The 25,091-nt window shown below is 37.8% G+C and overlaps 1 protein-coding gene across 3 annotated transcripts in view; it reads left to right on the top strand.

Moving 5' to 3' along the window:
- The window catches only part of ADAMTSL3 (ADAMTS like 3), a 203,184-nt gene that overhangs the window by 22,368 nt on the left and 155,725 nt on the right, over window positions 1–25,091 (top strand). The window lies entirely within an intron of this gene.

Raw genomic sequence — 25,091 nt, 5'->3', positions numbered from 1 at the left:
CTGCAATTTTGGGGCTTGAAGCTTTTCTTAACACAGTTCTCCATGCTCGCCTGAGCTGGGGTTTAAGTAAATACCAAATATAATGTGGCTTGCAATGAAGTAGTAAAATATATTAATTTCAGTGATAGTAGGAGCAGATTTACTATTGTGCCTCTGTACTTGGTTGTGTTGTAAGGCTATGCAAGAAATCTTCAGGCACAAGTTATATCATACTGTCCAAATGTTGTACTTTACAGTTAAGTCAGTGTGTTGTTAACATTTTATATTGTTGATAATATTGATGATAAGGTCTTGTGGCTGCATACAGTCCAAGATAATCTTACTTGAACAATTCCAGCGCAATTCTTACTATGCAAGATCTCTGTAAAACAGAGAGTTTGTGCATGGTGAAAGAACGTGTTTGGTTTTGAAGTACACTTTGCTAATGAGCACAACATTCCAGAAAGGACATTGGGTATAGCCATGGTAACTCTGGAGAGACAACTAAGACCCACATAGGAACTGTATAGCCTGGCAGTTCTGATTTGCCCTCTGCATTCACTTTGTTGTCACTGATAGGTAAATAATTCCTTTAGGTTATGAAAGCATGCATATAACTTTCCCATAAGTGGAGAGCTTTTCTTGATGTTAGCTTAAGTCTGTAGACTGTGTCAAACACCCTTGAATTTAATGGTCAAATTTTCAACATGGCCTCACTCCAGCTTCTAGGAGGAAGTACGGATCTATGAACTCACCTTTTGATAACTGTCAGCTTCACAAGGATGCTAAACTTAATGCAGATACAGCGGAATTTTCAGAAGGGTGTGTGTCATGTGAAGCCTTTGTTTTGATGATTTTTGGTAAGACTTGAGATAGGTTAAACACGAATACTGTTAAGTACTTAACTGTATTGGTAGGTCTTTAGCTGGATTTTTTGAAACAAGTAACAAAGTAAATTTCAATTAATCCAATGGAAACCAGGCATTAGGTGTCTTAGGCACTTCCTGAAGTCTGGCTAAGCATTTGTCATCATATTTAGCTGATTAAAACAAAACTTTCACCCTTAAAACTCTTTTGAGAGAATAGGTTTCTGTCATGTAAATTCTAGTACCTGGGTGTGTAGATATTTGATAATACTTGAGAAGTGCAAGTACAAGCATCACATGTTTTTAAAGGGAGGGCAGTTTTTGAAAACTTGGCCTAATATATCCCTTCCAGACAGCATATTACATAAATTGTTTAGGAACAATGTTATTTCTGTTTCTAATTTTATATTTATTAGATTTTATATCATTATATAGAGAAAATGAAAACAGCATTCTCAATCTGTTTTGAGAAATGTGGTTTCCAAGAATTGTCAAGTTTGTCATGCTTCTGGATGCACTAGAAACACAGTGAATACAAGTCAGCTAGACTAAATTGCGAAACAATATTAAAAATGCATTTATGATTGCAATTACTAAATTGTTGCTGTATGCTAACTGTTGCAGTTTGTGTCATGGTGGGAGGTCCCGACTGGTTAATGATGCTGTTTTGTAGCATTAAATAAGTGGAGCATTTGCTTATATGTGGAAACATGTATTTCTGTATTTATGTAATGTTTTTTCTGTCATCAGGTGCTTTGCCAAAAATCGAAGCTGCTTAAAATTTATAGGATACAGTCTCTTGTCAATGCATGCAAACAGAATAGGGTATTGTTTATAGTGTGTATATGTGAAAGGACCAATAGAGGCTTACTTTGTAGTAAAGGCAGACATAAAGAAGAATTTTAGCTGCCTGATATTGCCTTTCAGTATCGTAGACATAAGATGACATGGGCACAGCAGCACTGGCACAGAATGCAAAGAGTAGGGGATTGTGTTCTGTCAAGCTCTGTTTGGCATTAAGTGTTTCCTGGCCTGCACCTTGCAGAAGCTCCAAGAAGACTGCAGAAACTGGCTTTATTCCAGCTGGCTGATTCAGCAAGAAATTAACTAGCTCCAAAAAAATCCCCGCCCCCCCCCCCCCCCCATTTTGTTTCAATTTCCTTGCTTGTATATGTGGCTGCTCCAGGCCATGTAGTGGGATGAAGAAATGTGAAAGGACAATGCAAGTACTGGTGCTGATACATTCAGATTTGCCTCTTCTGATGGGAGTTTTCCTTGCTTTCCCAGCTACTGCAGCCTCTTGCTGGTGTAGCAGTGGTGCGGAAGCAGGCAGCTAAGCAAGATCAGTGCTCTCTGTGGAAGTGTAACAAATGAAATATGCTGAAACATGATTTAGCTTCCTCTCTTGAGTCTCCTCTTATTAGATGTTTTCAAGGTCTCATTACTCATTTGATGTTTTGTTTTCTTGAATCTCCAAATAGTTTTAAACTGTTCCCTGGTTGACTAACATGGATGTTGGCTGCAAAAACCAATAGCATAGTAGAGTCTTGAGTATTGCTGCTTGGTACATAATATTCTGGTTGGAAACTGCCAGGTTCATCCAACATATTACTGATTCTTTCAGCTGATATTATCAACACTTTTGTTAGAAAGCAGAAGAGGGAATTAATCTATCACTGGAGAGATGTTGTGTATGCTCTGTACTGTGTAGGGATTTTACTAATTCCACTAACTGATAAGGCTGCTTGAACAGGTTCATTTTTTTTAGTCTGATTTTATACCTTTATTTATATGAATATAAGGTGCTTTATGTGACTAACCATTATGCTTTTCCTCTAGATCAGTGATTCTTGGGAAAGTCTTTTTGTGGTACAGCCACCTCAGAGCTTGGCAGCAGTTAACAGTGCAAACTAAATGGTAGGAAATACTGTGAGGGGAAGGTGTAAAAAAAGTGAAGACCATCATCCTTTCACTGTATGAATTCCTGGTTTGCCCATACTTGAGTACTGCAGACAGTCCTGATTCCTTTATGAATGAGGTGGAAAGACTCGATAGGAATCAGCTGGTAACTTGTTTCTTCCAACATAAGGACAGAGTGCCATTAAAGAAAACTACCCAGGGGACAGATTCAAAACAATGAAAGGTGGTGGTTCTCCATGTATGACCTTTGGCACCATAGGGTTTGGTGGTTTTTTTGAGTAGTTACATGGGTTTCAGGGGAGACAGGATGAGTACTGGGAAGATCCATTAAGTACTACTATATAGGCAAACCACAGCAGGCTAAGAAAAGTAGGTGAGATCAGGAAAGTATTCCAGGGAAGTATTGCGCATACGTTCTCTGGACGTGCTCTTTGAGTGTCCAGTTATGGCTACTGTTGGAAGCTGATGGGCTAGTTGGATCCTTGGTCTGAACCAGTTCAGCTGTTCTTATGCCATTTTGATGTTCCTTGGGGCTACACTTGAGGATCGCTGAACTAGAAGTTAGAACCGATCCTAGACCTGCAGTCGCTTATGACCAATTTATAAACTAACAAAGAAATACATTCTGCAGACTCCAGGTGTATCTGGAGGTATGTCCTGGATGCATAAGAATTTGCTCAAAACCAATGTAGGGGCCTACATTTTGGACTTCTTTGTGTCTGCTGGGAATATTTTGCATTTTTACATTGTTTTTATTTTTTTCTTTACAAACATTTTTATTATGTTTCTGGTGCATTTTCAAATTTTAAAGTTTTGGAATGATTTTTTAATTATGCAAGGAAATTGGGGTAATCTTAATTGCTGGAGTAGTTTTCTTGTTTTTAAATGAACACTAGTATTTCCTTAAGCAAGGTAAATAGAGAAATGGCTTCTGATATTTTACTAAATAAGGCTTGGCTTAAATTCCACTTTCATTATGTGATCAGTCCTTCTGTAAGACACAAGTATTCCATACATGTACCCTGCATGAGTGAGAACTTGCCTTCACCCCAGTGTGAAACTGCATACTCAGATGCTTTTCCCATTTCCTCTTCCTACCTCTTTCAGTTAAATTTAGAACACAATAGGTTGGTCAAAACTGTAAGAAAACCTCTAGAATGCCATCTTAATGTATGAGTTTTTACTATGCAGCTGTTTATCTTCTGCTAAGAGGAAGCTATAAATGTATTTTTAATGCCAGGAGCTGGGCTTAAAATGCCATCGCTTTTCCAGTGGGAATAGATTTGAAAATTAGTAAGCAATTAGAGCAGTAGGCAAATACATTTTACTTAATGTTGCGAGTCTCATGGGCCTTTCAAATATCCTCTTAGCATCACCTGTTCCTAACTTGCAACCTTTTAAATCTTTACCTAGTCTTAAACAGCAGTGTTACTTGGAAAGGGAAATTTTTTTGGATATTTTTGATTTTTATTTATGAGCTGAATTTTAATTTATTTTTAAAAAAATGCATGGTTTCTCCAAGAGCAACAGAGATGTACTGGGAACACTAAGCTTTTCTTGGAGAAAATTTCTTCCTGTAGATAACCATCTTGAGAAGGGCCTAAGCTGGGATAACAGAACATGTGGGTCTTGTTCTGATCTTTTGAACTTGCTTGAATTATGTCCTTAGCAAACATCAGTGATGTATTTGTTTATAATTGCTTATTTTTCTTGCTGAATTTAGACCTCTGTGAGCCATCTGTCATATGTCACATAGAAGCCACTATTTAGAAACGGGGAGATACAGGAATTGTAGACTTTCTTTTTATTATTTAAGGACAGTCCTTGAGAACGCTGAAGAAAATAACTGGTCCTGTTCACCTGGTGCTATAGGAGTGTCCCATCATCCCTTGGCTGCCAAAAGATCACACTGAATCAGTGGTAGTATGACGACTCAGCCTAGGCAGTATAAAACCTCAGTCCTGAAAAAGATCCAGGCTGGGGAGCCCTGTGGACTTCCTTAGGTTACTGTGCCACAAGTGAGACCTTATTTTGTAAAATTCAAGCTTTCTACTTAACAGTACAACATTCTGCACTCGAGTAACAGTGCCAGTGAAGTCTGCAGGCACTTTGCCTGAGACATCAGTGGGAGTTTTTCTTGAGCAGGACCTGCCCATAGGAAGCAAGCTGAGGCTGAATTTCATTAGTGCTAACTAGCTGGTTGTCGTATTTCCTGGTGTGTGGTGTGAATCATTTCATCTCTTCTTCATGTAACTGCTAAGGACAGATGGCATTTAAAGCTGTGTCTGCAGCTGTTAGTTTTCTTAAAAATTGCCTGCATTTATCCCTCTGGAAAAAAAAAAAAACAAAAACGGCAATAATAAAGATAATTTGACTGTTGCTTATAAACCTTGAAAAATTTGAAGTGATTTCCATTTTTTTTACATGTCACTTTTTTATTGTGTGTCATTGAAGACCATTTTATCAGGTGTTTCAGACCATCCCTGTTGGCAGGAATTTCTCTGAACTTCTGCAGAGGGAAACATCAAAACCAGTCCTTAGAGCATGTATGCTATTTTTCAGGAGAACTGAAGCAGAACATGGAAATTCACTTTTTAAGAAGATGTGACTTTTTGCCAGATTTACTATATTCAGAAGATTCCTTTGAACCTTTTAAGGGGTTGCACTCTCCACTGCATGGTGCAGTTCTGCTAATGAAAATAGAGGGAAATACAAGCACACCATAAATAAGGAAGATACAGAGAGTTGATTTCTACGTGTAGCATTTTGTCTGTGCATATGAAAATTGACATCATGGTGTTGGAATGTTGACAGTGTTTTGCATTTTGCTAGCTGTTCTTACTGGAAAGCATGTGTTTCAAAGGGAGTTTTCAATTTTTATAAGTCTTTGCTTCCATAATAGCCCAGTATTATTTTGAATGTAGACTTCAGCTATGAATAAAATTTAACTCATGAAGTAAGAGATTCCTCTGGCACAAAATGTGAATGAATTATGCAGCCAACAACCAGTAATGTGCATGCCTGGATCATAATAGTCAAAGCCCACCTTAAGATTCCACTGTTACCTCTCAACACTGTCTTACTCTGTTCAAGAATGCCTTACTCTGAGAGTAAGGATACTGAGTTCAGATGAACTCTTTCAAGAAAAGCTGCAGTAAGTGTGGGGAAAGCATAGCTGGCTGCACAAAACCAACCCTTTGTGGGAATTTTTTGCTAATGTGCTTTCTTAGCTCCAGATGGGTCTGGGTCTGTGAAAAGAGGGAGCTGAGAAGTGAAGAAAACAGACTAACAGCAATGAAAAAGTGGCACTAGCCCTTCATCTTCAGAGGGTAGCCATCCAGATAAAACTGGCAAAATTCAATTATATTCTCTTTCAGTAATGGGCTGGCCTTTCTCTTCGACCTTCATAATCCACCTCATTTTCCCAGAGTTTCAGGGTTATATACTCTGCAGAAAGTTGGCAACCCAAGTTTCCCATGTCATCAACTCTGTCTGGTCTCCTGAGAGAACAGTTTTCTGGTACAACATCCTTGCACCTGCTAGTTCTTCCCCAGCTCTTCTGAAAATCAGACCACTCTGAACCCCTTCATGAAATTATTCCATACTACTTAGGCAGTTTCTTAATTTTTATAATAATCTGATTCCTGAAGTGATACAAGGCAAGTCCAGTTCCATTAACCTGTCCTTTTGATGAAGAACCCAAATTCTTGGTGACGTTTTCAGTGTCTAAGATTGATGAGTTTGAAAAAGTTAGATATCTATATTATTCTAAGAAATTACACCTGTATCTTTAAGTTAAAGCAAAAGTATGTAATGTACCTGTTAAAGTGTATATGCCTTTGCAGAGAAGTTCTTTTTAAAGGAGCGTTTAACATCCCTAAATATATATATATATGTATCATTGCCCATTTTAGGTGGCAGTGTGCAATGCTGAAAGCCTCAATTCACCGCTAAAACTTTAGAACTTCAATTCCCATATGTATCCTATATGGTTACATGGGCATGTATAGTGTATGTAATTGCACTAACAAAGTCTCAGGAGATTGTCTTTAGTTGAGTTTTAGATAACTGCAGGTTCCTGATGGGCTCTTCTTTGCATATAAGTTACAGGGCTGCTGTATAAACCAATATACGCTGATTTAGCCTGGTGTTATATTTAGTTGAGAAAATAGGCACAATGAGATGTTTTTGCATATCTAAATGAGAACATGAGTCAAGAAAAATGAGGACTGATGTTTCATGTTGAAGGATGCTGCAGCTTGCTAGGCTGAGTATCTGCTTGAGCTGGGGCTTGCAGTGGCATGATTGGTCTCATAAAATGGGGGCCTGCTTGCCTGATCTATCTTTTGTGTTAGAAGTGGCTCTTTAATAAGGTAGCTTAGAAGAAAATCCTGTTCAGAGCTGCATAATTAACATCAGATAGGTCAGATGTAATATATGGAATGCTTGAATTGACATAAAATTTAGATTGGGACATGCTTGATTCCAATGGATTTTGCTTTCGGAAACTGTTACTGCTCTTTGCGGAGGCATTGCGCTGATGCCTGTTAAATTCTGTTCATTGACAGTTGTTAAGTTCTGTTCAGCTTTGCAAATGCTGGTGTAGCTCATCTACATCCGTTCCTCTTTCTGGAGGGCTGCTGTAGCAGCCTATGCTTTTTTTTTTTTTTTTTTTTTTTAATGGGCTGTTAGTACCAGAGGCTCTCTACTGCAGTAGCAATTTTTCTCCTGCTGTGGATTTGCATGAGGGTTGGTGCTGTACTCGGCTGTTCTGTAAGGTGTTGGAGTTGCAAAGGCCTCTCAGTGGGATCAGTCAATTCACAGCTGCCATGGAGTGCACGTAAGAGCTCACATTTTTGAGAGACATGTAAACTGACTCACAGGGCTCTCACCTACGTGTTATTTTCCTGTATCTTGTTAATGTTTACATTATTTTTGTTTACCAATTGAAAAGATATTCAGAATTGTTCTTAATATTTCATCAGAACATTTTAATGTAAACAGCTAACTTTACATCTCAAATGTTCAGTTATTAATTGTCATGATAGTTACCTATGACTTTTATTGGTTATTTCTAGAATCCTATTTCAAGTATAGCAGGATTTGTGCAAGCTTTATTGTTAGGACTGAAATTTAAACTTTATTAGGATTAAGTGTTTAATAGTATAATTTGCTGCATATGTTGCAAATACAAGCTGCTATGAATAGATCCTCTGTAAAAAAAAAAAAGCATTTGATATGTTATGTATGGACTTAAATCCAATATGTTGTTATCTTTAACTAAAGGAAATTATAAGAAGTGATTTACAGAGAAGGGTTTATTCTATTAACTTTAATTTATTTAAAACATTTCTCAACTGAAGCTGAATTTGGTTTTTGTATTTTGACTTTGTTTCAAATGTGCTGTACATTAACTTCCTTTGTTCCTGGAATAGTATTCTGAAAATAGTACAAATTGGCTGTTTTTCATATATATGAGAGGAGAAAAAAAATGAGTAGTAGTAGGTGGAATATTGAAGTGGGGTGCCCTATTTTTGCATTTGCCCACTCACAGTAGACTTGAGAGTTTAAGTGCAACGTTTCCTGTTATATTACTGGCATTTTAAAATATGATTTTTATAGCTTGTAAAGACCTGGGAGAATGGTGCTCTTTTTCCTACATGTTTTCACCCCCCAGTCTCCCAGGAAGCAGTAGTATGGAACACATTGATTTAGAATAGGTATTGGGTTTTTGCTCGATGCTGAAGGAGCAAAACCAGGAGGGCAGCGTAGCCCTGTGTTTTCCTGGTCTGCATGAGACATTTGATTAATCTGTGAAATGCTTGTGACTGATTTGGATTCTTATGGTTTTTATGCAATTTGGAATGATTCTGTGTTTGTAAATGGCAGGAATAGATAGTTTTGGCTTATTTTGAGATACAGAGACCATACTAAATCTTGTTGGTATAGGCATTTTGACTTGGAAGTTTTATTATTGTTCCATATTTCCTTTTAAAGTGCGTAGTTGCTTCTTTGAAGATTTTAAGTAGGCAATCAGGCTTTTTTGAGAAATTTGTTGCATTTTTTTACAGAAAAAATTGCAGTCAGACTCCTCCTCTGTTATTAAAGCTGGAGTAATGCAAAATGAGCAAAATCACTGCATGCATCATCCTAACCCTAAGAAAGGAAAAGCACATAGAGAAGGGACAAATCTCATTCAGTCATTTTTCGATGGTTTTCTGCAAGAGGGCAACAACTTTCAGACCTTGTGTGGATGTGTAGGATTCACTTCAGCCTTTTACCAGGAACTATAAAAAGCTTGTATAAAGGCACAGAATAATTACAGCCTGAGTCAGACCAGCAAGTTGGCTTTTTTTCCCACTATAATGAGGATAAAAGAACCATATCTCTTGGCAAAAAGGACTGGGCTCTGAAATGGAGATGTTCTGGACTTGTAATTCCAAGTACGGCCAAGCTTGCAGAGAAATACACAGGCTAAGATTTATATTCGAGTCTTGATATTTAAAATGGATGCTGTTTAGGCTTCATATAATAACATTTTACTCTGTATGAAGCGCAGAGGAGCCAGGCCTGTAAAAAGTGCAAATGAAAATAGGATTACTGCCACAGTCAGCACAGCTTGATTGTGAGAGTGAGACCGTCAATTTGTGCGGTTTGTTTACAATTTGTAAAGCAGTGGAGAATGTGAAGAGATGTGTAATTATGCAGGATAAGAATAGATTGACTGAATCAGGAAGAGCGCAGTATTTTACACCACTGCAAATTTAGTAGATTGTGTAGGTTCTACCTGTAGCAGTTTCTAGTGTCAGGGTTGCTTTAGCCTGAGAAGTTATAGATACCTAGGGCAAAAGGAATTCTCTGCAATTAAATAAAAGGGCGGATGAATTTATTTCCCTGCCTTTGCACAGTCCATTGTTCTTGGATTCTGTCTGTATTTTGAATAGTCTTAGAATGCTAAAGACAAACATATGAGAATCTGGAACCATGCTAAACCTTTAGCTATTGAACTGTTAGGGTTGGCCTGCTATCTCACATTAGCTTGTACTGGCAAACTAAGAGCTGACTGCGGATAAGAAAATTCAGGGGAGGTTATTGCACAGATCCATCCAAAAGTGCTCAGGAATAGTTGAAAAATATTCTGTAGGAATAGTGCCCTTCTGTAAATCTTTAAAATTAAACTATGCTGTCAAGAATCCTGTTTAACCTTATGTGCAAATGGCAGCGGTAAAAGAGAAGCTGCTAGATATGCAAGAATAGGTGATTTTGCACTGCTGGTTAGAAATCAGGCAAGTATTGGAAATGCTGTGTTTTCCCTTGCCCTTGCTGTTTTTGAAAGTAGTGAGCGGAGTATCCCTTGTCCTACAAGAGACAAGACAGCTTTTCAAAAGACAAGGTCAAGTGGACAAACCAAGATTATGTGTACTCTTTTAGAATCCAGTATATAAAAGCTGCTTTTGAAAGGATTCCTTAGTAGTTGTCCTACTTCTGTGAAAAATAGTGGTGTTTTCCACTTTGTTGAAGGAGGGGAGGCTGAATGACTTGCCTTCTGAAAGATGTCTATGTCACATTTTGCATGCAAGACAAATGCGTTAAAAGATTTGATTATACCAGAAGCAACAACAAGAGTCAGTCCCTCCACGGCCTTTCCTGTATTGGTCAAGGTAGGAGGGCTTTTCAGGAGCTTAGCTACAGCCTCTATTTGCTGTACAGTTGTGTGTCTAATTTTTAGTTGCCAGAAGATTCAGTGAAGTTCCAGTAACTAGGTACGTGCTGGAACAGTTATCACCCCCTACAATTAGGTTCTTCAAACAGCTAGAAAAGAGAAGGAAACAAGATAATTCATCTTACTAGCCATCTGCTATGCCATCATAAACTCCAATCCAGTATTCTGAAGGAGTAAAATTATTTTGTTAAATTTCCTGTAGAAAGATAATCATTATTGGAAAGCCATGCATGACTTATAACATGTCTCAATTCATCTGTCCTGGGAGCTATCCACTGTACGTACACATCTGCTTCTGTACACCCACACAGGATGGGAAGATATTCCTCCACAGGAAGGTCTTCCGTTCCCTCAGTATGCAGGTGGTATGTATTGGCAAATCACATATTGTGGATATGGTAGCCAAGTTCCCAGAGCTGTGCACACATAGCGAAGCAATTCACTCCACTTCAGCTGTTTGAGTGTGAATACAAGATGAGTGACTAGGAATGTAATCACATGGCCTCTCTTTTAATGTTCCTTCTGTGATACCTGTGTTAATCACTTATACTCGCTACTGGTTGCATTTGGAATATAGACCATTAGAGGGTTAAAAATGTTATGTTGATGAGATCAGTCACAGTGAAGACACTTGCTGCTTAAAATATTTAAAAAAGAAAATGCAGAGCATTTAAGAAAGCATCATACTTTTTTAAATTCCAAAACGTTAGACAATGTTGTGCCTTTGAATTACAAATGTAATGTCAATTTTTCATCCTTTTTCTGTTGTCATGTTCATTGAATGTCATTCTGTAATCACCTGGAACATTTTAAAACTGCTTAATGAAATTTTTTGCTGGTCATGGAAGATGGGTAATAAAATTTTAGCGTTGAAACTATCTTGATTAGAGCAGGCATCCTGTTCTGAATTAGCAGTTTCTATTTTCATTCTATGTCTGACTTGCTTGGCTGTGTCTTTTAACATTTCAGCAATTCTGGTTTGTTCAGAGGATTTATTTCATTCTTTCCAGCAGCAGATCCTGTGTTTATCTTTTCTCACCTCAGTAAGAGCCCTTTCCCCTTCAGCATATCAGTCCTGCAGTGTTGCTGTACACATTATGTAGACGAACAAAACCGAGAGTCATTAAACTAATGACCATTAGTCTTAACAGTTGTCAGTGAAGAGATGCCTGCAGGGCCTGTCATGTGACCTTTTAATTGCTGTATTTTTTACTGCTAAAGCATAGTTATCTAGGTAGTGGCTTATTGTAAGTGTACATGTGAAATACTGTCAGTTAATGCTAGTAGGTAAATTGTGACCAGGAAGGGGACAATCTTCAGATTAACAGTAGGTCCTCTTTAATACTTGGTCTTTTCCGATTTGAAGACTTTGCCTTTTTTTGGGGTGCTTCGCTTCTTTTGTTATATTTGGGTTTTGTCCACTTATTGACCTTTTTCTAGTCAGCCTTTGCTTTGTTAGTGCTGGACAGTGTGTTCAGCTCAATACAACACACAGTTAAAACCTTGCCCTGCTTGAGATGCTTTTACTGGTAAGAGACAAAGGCAAAGTACCCTTGGAGAAAAACCATCCTCTCTCTCCCCAAGAGTTTTAACAGGGAGTTAGCAAATGGGTGGATCAAAGATACCAGAGCTGGCATCACTGGACTGAGGGAATAGTTTGGCTGACATTTAAATGAGGCTAAGTTAAATACATATGGATGGATGCATGCTGGAGAGGTGAGTTGAGATGTTTGAACAGTGGGCCTGGGTCAGGGAAAGCATTTTGGCAGCAGAAGATCAGGTGGGAATGATCACGATACTGGAAGTCAGTGACAATCTCAAAGTGGTAGATGAGATGTGCTAATAAGACCAAAATAATTTCTTAGGGAAAAACGGTTTACTAGGAAGTAGGATGCTTTACCTGGTGGTTGGTGTAATGGTATTCCTGACATCAGTAAAGCACAAAAAGGTTAAAAGCTCTAAAGTATTTGCAGAAACTTATTTGAGACTTAGAGACTGCGTGCTGTGAACAGTTTCTTTTGGGAATTTTTTTAAAATCATGCTGAAACAGGTGTGCACACGTGGAGGGCGCTTGGCTGAAAGGCATTCACCTCATGTGCCTTATTAATAGCCTTAAACCAACATTCCTGCAGCAGAGCCATGACCATTTAACTGCTTCCTTATTGTGAAAATGTGCCTGACCGAGTCAATGTGCTAGGCTGCTCAGTCCATAAACCCTGCAGAGGGACTTACTGCAATGGAGAAAGAAGAGTAGGTGAAGAACTGGGTTAACATCACTAAAATTATCAGAAGTGGTGGAAAACTAACAGTGGAAAAAATCACGTTTCCCTCGCCATGTGTTAGACACATTCATGTGGTGAGCTGTTGTAAATCATAAGTTAGCCTGAGAGTGAACATCTGGCTGTGGCATTCTCTACAGTCTAATTTCTTTCAGGTGAGAAAGGATTCATCAGCTAGAGGTAACAGGGAGGAGAACCATTTCGATTACTTACACTTTTACTCAGGGTGGTCTGTCTTTGTAACTAGAATTTTGGGATACCTCTTCACCCCAGGCCCCTTTTTGAAGTTGTGTTGACAAGATGGTAGCAGGTGCTCTCAGTGCTCTGCTGAGAAAGGTGGATGAAGAACAGCGTTAGCCCAAACTCTCCTGTTCCATGGGATAGCAGTACTAGGAGTATGTTTCTAAGTATTTTGGTCATGTGGGTGCTGTTAGGCTACCACACATCACCTTTCCAAACTTTTTTAAGGAAAAGGAAGAAAATTACTTCTGATAATACAGGAAGTGTAATATAGCGCACACTACCCCCACCTCCCAGGCCCATCCAAAGGCCGAAATCAGAAGCTAGGCAAGTTCAGAGCAAAAATACGCAGAATTTTTGTGATGGAGGTAATTAAGTGAGGAAATAATGTATATCCCCTTTTCCTTGGTGCACTCTAAACTGACTGAACCTTTTAGAAAATGTTTCCTATGTTAAAAAGAAGTGATGAACTTGCAGAAATTTCCTCACCTAGTTCTGTGGCCTGTTTCGTGCAGGTCATGTTAGTACCTTTGGAACAAGAGAAGTTCTGGCACCACTGAGTTCAGTTCTCCACTTACCTGAGCAATTTTGCTCTGTTGATCTGTGGATGTGCAAGCCTTTACACAACCTTATATATGTATTTATTCATTGCGGAAGTCACTGAAGTAGGTCAGCAAACACCACTGATTGATAAAGGTTGTTCTTGTGTTAATTCGGTATTAGTTATTTAAGTATAGCTGGGTGACCTTTGTGTGTATGACATAAGTATATTCTTTTTTAGGGGGATATTTATGTATCCTACAGTAATTCGATTTGACTCTTCTCTGAAGAGGATTCTTGCCACCTTATTCTTCGTATTACTGGATTATACCTGTTTATATGGTGTTTACAGGACTCTTTGAGGGTGTCTTTCATTGAGGAGCTTTGTGATGGTAATGTTTGTCAAACTTTCTGTCTTCCTGATCTGTCAGAGTTGCATAGTTGCATGGTCTTTCTGTTCTCCACCTTGAGTTTTGGGCTATTTGATCTTCAAAATAGTTGCACCAAAGATGTATTTTCTTATTGAGAAATTATTCCAGTTCTTGGTGGCTGAGAGTTTGCTTGTTTCCAGGTCTGTTTCTGTTACGAGAATGTGTAGCAATTTACAGTAGCAGAGCAATTTCGTACATTTCATCTACCTGTTCAGTTCATGATAAACACCATGCTGTTGCTGATGACAACACTGCATAAACAGTATGCAATGATGAAAAATTGTTTGTGCTAGGCCAGGCTTTTTGGGGGCTGAATACTTGCCAGTTTTCCTTTGCCACCTGAATCGCAAGCAGATGTACTGAGATTGAGGAACAGGGAGAAGACTCTATAATTAGCAGTGAAAGGCATGGTAGTGCCCTGCAATATATGATAGAGTCACTGTTCAGCCTTACCCACATTGCAGAAGTCTCTGCTTATAATTACAATTGTGAACATCTTTAATGTTAAGATCTTCAGTATTTAGCTCTGAAGTATACAGTGGTTTAGGATTCTTCGCCCCTCCACCCCCAGGTTCAGTGGTTTTAATATCATTCCATTGCCCCACACGTTTCCCTTCTTTGTGTTTTCATTATGCCACAGGAATTCTCTTAAAAATCTGGATCCGCCACTAGTTCTAGCAGGTGTTTGGCTTCTGAGTGCCAGTTTTTTTTCCTTACACAGCTTATGGATGAGAATTTCACTGCCCTTAGGCACAATTTCAACTGAAGTATATGAAAAGCATGTTACTATGTCAGTTCAAATTATATCACTATTAAAGAAAAAACTCAAAAGGAAATTAAATATAAATAATCACGCTAACATAACATAACATTCATAACATTAAGGTTATAATTTAAATTAAAAAGAATTGGGAAAATCTGAGTCAGGAGTCCCGATGTCATTCTTAGCCAGACTCTCCTGAGAGCAGCCATTGTAAAATGAGGATAATGACAACTTTGAGTCATGAGATCTCTTGATGAATAGTACTATAATACTATAGTATATAAGAGCTAAGTGTGTTTTCTAACTCTGTAATGTACTTTATAGGAACTAAGTATTGCGTAAAGTCTTGTCTCCTACATTCTCTCATTATTAGCCTATTTATCTGATGGTGGCTAATAAATTTTTTTTTGCAGTACCCAGCAATGTGCTAGATCCCATTTTGCTCACATATTTATATGCAGATTTCCAGCCACCTGTATCATCTTCCTCGGTGTGTTTAAACTTCTGTGTGGAAAGGTTGGTCATATCTATGCATAATCCTGCAGTCACATCAGTGTGGGCATGTCACTGTGTCCAAGTGAAAACAAAGGAGCATTTTGCAAGTGCTGTGCAGGATTACTTACAAAATGGTGCTGTGAAGTTTCACCTGCCCAAAATTCTTGCTTGATGTTAGCTTGTAGGAGGCTTCCTGTTTAGATGCAATTGCTGGTTATCTGTGATCATACATACCTTTCTTGTACAATTTCTTTAGCATTAGAGCAATTGTCCAGCCTGAATATTGGGGAAGAGGGTGAGAAGGAAGTGATTTATTAGAAAACGGTGATGTTGCCCTTGCAAGCCTATTGGGAGCTATTTATCTCATTAGTAAAGAATTAGGCATCTGCAGCCCATAGCCTGCTACAGCCTCTCTTTTGTATCGTGTGGCCCACAATTGTAATTTTTTTTTTTTGCTGTTATTGAATAATCCTGAGGTCTATGTTAATGTATGGCCTGCCAAAGGTACTAAAGTGTCTTGCCCCTCCATGATAAAGGCTCCTATTGATCAATGAAGGAATCACACTGTATGTTTGCTCATTTTATTTAGTTTGTTCTTCTACTCCTTCAGCAATGTGAATCTTCATTCAGTGCATGTGCTGATTTTTTTTTTTTACTTTATAATTCCACTGCCTCTGACAGTGATCCTGTGTAGCCTTAAACTATGCTCCTTTTTTGCCTTTTGTAAATAAATCTGCTGCTCCTCAAAGATTATGCTTCCAGTCTCCTCTAGTGTGTTAACTGGAGCTGCAATCATGTCCATAGGTAGACAAGCAAGTTTGTTTCCTGCAAATGAGTCTATTTGTTAGAAGTTTGTCAGTTTAGCAAAATAATTCTTTCACCACATGGCGTTCATGGTAAAGGTCACTTTAACAAAATGGTCCTGGTTTTGTCTGGGACAGAGTTAATTTTCTTACTAATAGCTGGTACAGTGCTATGTTTTGAATTTAGGATGAGAATAATGTTAACACACTGATGTTTTCTTTGTTGCTGAGCAGTGCTTATATTCAGTCAAGGACTCTTCAGCTTCTCGCATGCCCTGCTAGTGAGGAGGCTGGGGTGCAAGAAACTGAGAGGCAACACAGCCGGGACAGCTGACCCCAGCTGACCAACGGGATATTCCAGACCATACGAGGTCATGCTGAACAATAAAACTGGGGGAAGCTGGCTGGGAGCTGCTGATTGCTGCTTGGGGACTGGCTGGACTCAGTCAGTAGGTGGTGAGCAATTATATTGGACATCACTTGTTTTATATATTCTTTTATAATTATTATTAATTTCCCTTCCTTTTCTATCCTATTAAACTGTCTTTATTTGAACCCACGAGTTTTACCTTTTTTTCTGATTCTCTCCACCATCTTGCAGAGAGGGGGGAGAGGGTGAATGGCTGTGTGGTGTTTAGCTACCTGCTGGGTTAAATCACAGCGCAACTTAAAAACAACAACCCAAAAAACTACAGATTATCCTGGTTTCTTTACTAAGGATGCTGGAAGCACTTTTGTAGCATATTTTTTGCTATGGAGATCATAAGAACCCTTAGAAACCTTCAATGAATAAGAGATAAATAGAGTTCCATGAGAACATGCTCCAATAATGCTGAAAGGTCTTGATTTATGATAAGAATTTTACCACTTATTAGGTTACTAAATAAAGAACAAAAGGAGGGTTTTGTTTGGAAGAGTGGAACATATGCTGAAAGAAGGGATAAACCCCCCCAACTTTTTAAAGACTTCAGTCATCTACGTCTGTCTTGCTTGCAAGACTTTAGAAAGAGGTTTTAGTGAAATGGTATTTTGTCTCATTTTCAGTTGTGTGTGTTTTTTTTTTAACAAGGTATTCCTTCCCTTTCACTGTCTAGGCACAGAGGAGTGTTCATCTTAGTAAAACTTCCATCTTAAAAAAAAAAAAAAAAAAAAAAAAAAGTGAAAACATCCCTCAACCAATCCCTCTGCCCCCAAAGCATCAAGCCTCTGAGAAGGTGCAGGTATAATCTTCCTTCATTATTCAGAGCAGTTAGAATTTCACATTATCGTAAGGCAGTGTTTTATATAAGAAATTGTTGAACAAGACCTTTATATAAAACACATAAACAAGAAGTAGAAAAATGCAAATAATCAAGCAGTGTATACAGGAGATATGAGTTCAAGAATGAATTTCTTTCCCTCCATACAGCAGGTACAGTCCCTTCTCACCATACTGCCAGCTCCTCTCAGCCTTTCAACACTGATGCCATTGGTATACTTAATGCAGCTTCTCAGCATCTGTAAGGAGACCAAGTAGACATCCCACTATGCTGGCAATATAAGTAGTATCACTGCTGTGAAACAAAATCAGAGGGCAGGGATTAAAATTACTGGGGTTTTTTGTTATCTAATTTCTTCTTTTCCTACTGGTAAATCCATATCTTTGCAACCCTTTTTTCTTGTTCTTGAGAAGGGGCTTGTACACTTTGTATGTGAAACTTTACTCTCCGTGGTAATAGTAATACCCAGATTTTATAGTATATGTTTTGTCTATATGCTATAAAATTGCTTTTAATATTGGCTTTAAATATTGTTGTGCCCATTCCCCCAAGGCTAGACTAAAGACTTAAAGAAATAATTGGGCATTGCATATTTTGACAACAGAATCTGAGCCACAGTCTCTAACGTTCTGATAATAATTGGAAATTAACTGCTCTAGGGTCATCTCTTCTGCGTGCTGTATTTTTCACCTTGGCTCTTATTTATGTAAAGCTAAAAATCATTGAATATATCTAGAGTAATTCACAGCCCTAATAGTAAGTGTTATACTGCAAGGGATGTTGTCTTGCTGCAGAGGTATTTGGGCCCTGACTCTGTAAGGATGGGGGTGGGAACTTTGCCACTGATATCACTGGGCGCAACCTCAGTCTGCTAGTGCAGCTCATTTAAAAGCAAGTATTAGGCACATCAAATCAATCCTTTGGAAAGAAGGCAGAGTCTGCCTAACACAGAGTTTAGAAGCAGCTTCATTGGAAGAAGGAAAACTCCAGGCTTCATATTTCTTTTGGAAATATGAAACATTTGATATTTACGCTGGGTTTTGAAACTAAATGAGATTTTGGCTAAATACTACTGTAGCCTTTCAGTGAAAAGTTTAAGCTTTTAGCCAGACCATAGCAAGAGAAAACATAAGTAGATGTTGATAAATATCCAAAAGCTTAATCACTAGTATAAATTTTAGAAGGTACAGAAAAAGATTTTCCAAATATGTTGATTGCGGGCTGCTGCCCAAGCTATGCCAAAGAAAATGTATTTACATTTAATCTAGAAAAAAATTAGTAGAAATATCCTTTTGAAAAGATGGAAAGATAGTATCTTAATTTAAAACCAAAATTATTTCCATTATCCTTGTCGTGTTCAGTGTTGGCTTTAAGTTGTACAAACCTACAGCATGAAAAAAGGTTTGGACTGAGCACTGTTGTTTTCATGATGTCATCTTAAGCACGTTCAACTCAGTGGAATAACTCCTCATACTTGAATAGGTGCAGAATGGGCTTGGTTTAAGCAGCTGAGATGATGCAGGCAGTGGCTTTCTTGGTTATGAATGTGACTGTAGTTATAGCTTAAGTTCAGTTTTCAATAGTAGATGCTATTCAAATAATAGCTGGATTTTCAGTTTCTAAGTTGCTTGCTGAAAGCATTTTACTATATCATAAATAGGTGGCTTATGCAAAATACTTATGAATTGCTTTTGCTTATCTTTGTATGTATCTCCAACTTACAGGCACATTTTCCCAAGCTTGCTTTATTTCTACAGGTTCTAAATAGGTCTAGAATGAGAGATGAGAGAATGAGAGATGAGAGGAAAAATCATTAGATTTGGGCTTAAATCAGGTCAGAACTTTGCCTTTAATACAGAGCACACACCACGGAAAAACAATCACGCACTTGAGGTCTGTCCCTGGAAGGACTTTTGCTTCAGTCTTTCAGGCTGTCTCATAATTTCACTTGTGACTTCCCTGATGAAATTTGACAGTCATGCTGAGTGTTTCAGGGTTCTTTTATGAAGAAGTGCTTGGCTTTCATCTGTTCAGCTGAGTCCTTTTTCTTTTTTTAGAAGAAATGATGTTTATAGTTTAATTATGGTTTAAAATGCTGGCCTCTTAGTTTAATAATTAAATAATTGACTTGGTCTCCAGAAATGCTGAGCTGCTGGCAGCTTCTCTGGAAACTCAGTTGAAGTGAACTGAGGGTCTTTAAATGTTTCAGAGTGTCTAGCATTAGGAAGTTGTTTTTGTGAATCTTTGCCATAACAAAAGCTAATCTGAGTCTTACTAGATATTTATTCATCAGGATTGCTTGCTCTGGAGATATCTGAAGTTTTGAACTGCTAATGTGGCTTTGTTTATCTACTAACACACTTCATGTTGTGGTGAAGCTGGAGTGCTATGCTCAATCTAACATTTTTGTACTGGAGTCCTTGAAAATCCATTAAAACGAACTGCTACTTAGCTGGTATATTACTTCCCTGGGGTGTAAATCATATGCTACAGCAGCTTCCTAGACAGGTATTTAACTTGAATTAAATCAAAAGGCACACATTTTGGTATATGATTGGACTTGCCATGCATATTAATCTGACAAACGTGTATTTACGAGTCATTAAGAATGGAGATAGTTTTCTCGCTTTATCTGCTTTTCCCATCTTTCCCCCTAAAACAGTGATTCTGGAAACTGACACTCTCAAGACCCTGTCCAATTCCCCCCTTCCAACAAGAACTAATAAAAGAGCCACAAAACTATGGGAAGCAAACTGCCTTCACTGTGCTGGTCTCTTTTTTTTAATTTATTTTATTTTATTTTAAATAGAATTTACTTTGGGCAAGATAGTGCAGTTGCGCATAACTATAAAGCTCTAAGTGACTGGACCTTTATCTTTTATCTGTTCCTCTTTTTAAAAACAAGTTGTTGAGGCAGTTTCAGGAAGAGTATGGTATTTTGTCATCTTTGGCATTTAAAATAGATAATTTTGAAGTTTTAACCTTCTTTACACAAACCCGTTTGTTGTCATTATACTCCCAATTTCAGCAAGCATGCAGGGTTAGTTAGGGGATGATTGATTTAAACTGAGGTAATGCTGATTTGCATTAAGAAGTGTACATAAGAGCACAGTTTTTCCTTTTTTTTTTTTGAAATGTGCTTCTTGGTGCCAAGAAATGCTAAAATTTAAAATTCCTCTGTACCTGAAACAATAGTATTTTATTTCTAATTATGTTCAAGCAATTCCTTTGAGGCGTTCTGTCTCTGCTTTCTCATCTTTTGACCTTCACAACACAGACTTTGCAGAAAGCTCACTTCTGCTGTTTATATATAAATACGGAACATATTTATATATACTTTCTGATCTCCTTGTGGCTATGATTAAGTAGTATAGTGGCATATTATCATGACGTTCAGATGAACTTTGTCATAACCTTTGTATGAAATGATCCCTGAGAACTGTAGACTAAAGTACATTTTTTTAATTTATCTGAAATTACAGTAACAGTTTAAATCCTTGGATGACATTAATCTGTACCTTGGAAGGGATGACCGATGATTAATATTTGTAATTCTTATTCATAGGAAACTCTACATTTCAGTGATTACTCTGATAATTACAAGTGAGTTGGATGGCAATAGTTAATATGAATCCTGGGTGTCAAGGAAAAAGACCAGTTAAAGTAGTTTGTGTTGTATAGTGGTTTCGGAGAGTGCTAATGGGATTCCTTTTGGGTCAAACTGAACTAGAAGATGTGTCCCAGCAGCCCACCTCCTGTGCTTCTGTCACTAAGAGATACTCAGTCCATTAGATTGACTACAGCTGCTTAAAAATAAGCCCCTCTCCTTCAAATACTGTTCATGTGGGTGTTCAGTAATGCACACTATTTATCAGCAGATTCAGTCCTTCTCAGCCATGCTGCTTGCTAATGTCAGCATTGGCTGGGAAGTACTCAATAATAATCCCTCTTACTTTCACTAACAACATAAAATATAAAATCCCTGAAATCGGCAACTTCAACTCAAGCAGATGCTTCCAGTCAGAGTAGTATACAAAGCAATGAAATTGGGCAGCAGTAAAAATGGTAACATGCAAATCTGTGTGGAGGGAGATATAAAAACTGCCAGCTTGGATATAAGCTGTTCGTTTTTTCTTCTGCAATTGAAAGTGGAAGAGTAATTTAGTCTTTAAGCACTCAGGTGGGGGGTGATGAGTGAGGAAGCAATCACAGCCTGAGATCAAAGCTGTGCTCAGTGCATAAGACGTCGATTAAGAACAGTGCCATTTTATGCTTCTTAGAACTTACATACATCATCTATTTATCAGGATAGTTCTCCTTGATAACATAGATAGAATGGTGTAGAATGGAAGACCTTATTTTTTTCAGTTTCTGACTAATAAGTTACATGTCCCGATTAACTGATACCCAGAAAGATTTTGAAATGCCGATCTGTTTCAGACTTTTAAATTTTCTTCTTCGTCAGTAGAGTAGTACACGCTTCCTAGCTACCTGATATATTAAATTCAATGAATTTTATGTAGTGATTATTATTATATCTGGTTTGGCTACATTATCACCTTCTACTGTCTTCATGTGCTTAATAAAATCATAAAAGCTGCTTTAAAATGCCTGTTCTAAATCTTAAGTGTACTTGTAATTTGACACATTTAACTTAAAGCTAATAACATTAAACTGGCTGTCAAATAAGACTTAAAACGCTAGCGTGAAATGTAATTGTTTTCTGAAAATTGCACTTGCAGTCTTTAGTTTAAAACATGTACTTATACTGGATTAGCCAAGTTATTCAGAGATGATCCCAAATATACTATAAGCCCACAGACTCAAATTTTGTTTAAGCAGCAGTGCCCATAGAAATATAAAAGCTTCACAAGGAATATTGGTAGATTCCTTAGTGGGGAATAAAATGTACTAAGTGGAAACAGTATATTTTGTGCTCAGAACAATGTATGAATGAAAGTGTATTGAACACATGCAGATTATTTGAAGGTACCTATATCTAGAAGGGAAAAACTTTCTGCGACTTTGAGTTGATACAAGAGTTATTTGAGCATTTGAAGCTTTGATTTTTTTTTTTTTTTTAAATGAACTTCTTGATTTGTATTGTTTATCAGCTGTAATTACTTGGCTTCAACATTGGTTTGCATGACAACTCATAGTGTGTTCCTAGATTTTTATTTTCAATTAAATGCTTTGCTGCACTCCTCCTTTGGTTATAGTAGGTAGGTAGCAGATCAGTTTCCATTGTAACCTCCTGTGTAACCTAATAAAACATTCATCTTTTACACTGAATTTTTCCATGCTTGGAAGCCAGATTTTGCTTGCCTTATTAATCTATCAAGCATTCTTCTGCTTCTCTAGTGGCTAGCTGCTCATTTTTTAATACAAAAACTGAATGTGTTTGAGAAGCCCTTAGTTTCTCATGTCATATTTATTAAATTTTTATTTTAGCTTCAAATGTTGGCATCTTTTATATTCAAAGCATAATACTGATGAATGTTGAAAGACATTTCTATTTTAATTTTTAGCTTATAAAGATGAGAAACACAAGCAAGTTAATTGCTAAATATCCTACTGACAATTTTTTTTATAGGAAACTAGGGAAAAAGTGTGATACATACATTTATCGAAGAAGTGTGGTGGGGTAATTTGGATTATCTTCTGCCCGTAAATTAGGCAGATCTTTCAAAAATACTGTTATAAATTGCTAGTACTTAACACTATCCTTTTCCAAAGTATTTTACAAATATAAACTGAATTTTACAATATATCATTAATATAGGTCAGTTGGTGTTGTAATTGTATTTTACATCTGGGGAAACTGAGGTAGAAATGTTAAGTACTTTAAGCCAGGCCACTTGAGACTTAGAATGCATATCTCTTATCCATTAGTCCTGTGCTGAAATCATAGGATTACATCACTGCCATATTCCCTCACACAGGATCTATCGATAGCCCATTGAAACCAGTGGGGAAAAATGCCAGATTATGTCAGCCAGTTTCACGTCTGGGTTATACTCAACATGACAAGGTCTGTGTCAGCTACAGCCAGCTTGGATTCAGCATGGAGCATAACTGTGCACATCTCTTCGTTGCTTTATGGAGAAACTATTGTTATCAAATGTAGATTTATTCTCCGTATTTTACGATTGAATTCTGCATAAATAAAGTCAGATGGCTAAAGCGTACAAGGTAGACTACTGTTATAACAGGCTTTATAGAAATGGCATGATAACATGATGTGAACATGAATTACTCTTATGCAGGCCTGATGAAAAAATCCTCTTTAAAATCTTGTTCAGTCTTGCGTGCTAAAATATGACCTTTACCCTAGTCTAGACATGTCCTTTGCAAACTATTTCTAGTTTATATGACGATTGCTTGATTTAAAACAAGTATGTTAACCTAATGCTGTCATGAATGATGGGGTTTACAGTCTGAGAAGCTGACAGCTTCTTCTTTGCAGAAGAGTAAGCAAAAGCAATGTAAGCTTCTCCAGACCCATACTGCAAATGACATCTCATCTGCTTTTTATGATATGTCGTGAGCTTGGTGCAGGAGAGAAACTGCAGAAGGTCTTGCAAAGCCTGCCTTTTCCACCACAAACTGGTTAAATTACGTGGATTACTTTTGAAATCTCTAGTTATCTGGCACTGAAATTACACACCTATATTTGATACAGTTCTAGCCAACAGTCTGGAAACTGGTCAATGGCAAGTGCTAGCTTTCATGTAAAATTACTATGTATATGTCAAAATATAACAAACAGTTTAATTAAACCCCATTTATTAAGTTGACTCGTTGGGAAATGTCCAGCAGTAACTCGTACGTTTCAGGGCTTGTTTTCTTCCCTGAAAGGTTTCAACCTTTTGGAAGGTGATTTTCAACTCCTTGCCCCTTTCCACTCTCTCCCTACCACAGCTGGACTCAATATTCTGCATTCAAAAGATGATTGCTTATTTTCTCTAGTATGCAAGCCAATTAGCTTCTCAGGATAAAGTTACAATGTAGTAGGAATAAGGATTTAGAAGTCTGTGCAGTACATTTGCTACATATCTGGGAAGCTTTAGACCTACTATGTAACGACAGCGTATGTGCGTTCAGCATGTCTAGCACGTTTCAGGTGTGTTCCAATTACTGAACATGCACAGATCAGTTAAGCAAAAGCCATTTGTCTAATAGGGGCCCAGGTGGCAGACAGCCCAGCTGGAGGTACTGACTGATTCTGACAGAATTAGCTCCTCTGTAGCTTGAAACAGGCCTTTCTTCCTCTCCCAGTCTGTTCTTAAATGCTGTTCACAAATTGTGAATAGCGTACAGAACTAATATGTACCGCCTGGTGTTCACTCCAGTCATTCCCCGCTCCCTTCAGATTTCTTCTTTGCAGTAATAGCTTCCTGCAGGATGGGAAAGTAATTCACCACGTCATGGTTTCATAGGTTACCCTACTTTGAGAAGGCTGGACTAGATGAGCTCTCAAGATATTTTCCAAGCTGAGTTATTCTATGATTCTATGTATTTGTATCTTCCTGTAAGAATTGATATACTGCGTTTAACCAAAAGCCCATGACCTGCAGCAGCCAGTAACAGTCTAGTGAAGTGTATAAGGGAAAAGAATGTGTAGCCAAATGTTGCTTTTCTAGCGGGTTTTCACAGTGTCTTTCAGCAGTGATGGTTGATAAGCCAGAGATGGTATCTTTTTGTTTATTAGATGATCCTGCTATTTGAGGCATTGTGTTGGGTTTTGGACCTCTGTAAGCATTTGGCATATCCTTGTCACAGAGCTCTGTAGC

This window comes from Falco cherrug, chromosome 7 (genome assembly GCF_023634085.1).
Source record: "Falco cherrug isolate bFalChe1 chromosome 7, bFalChe1.pri, whole genome shotgun sequence".
Lineage (NCBI taxonomy): Eukaryota > Metazoa > Chordata > Aves > Falconiformes > Falconidae > Falco > Falco cherrug.
Note: the sequence above shows the minus strand (reverse complement) of the source record. Positions and strands in the feature narration are given on the sequence as shown.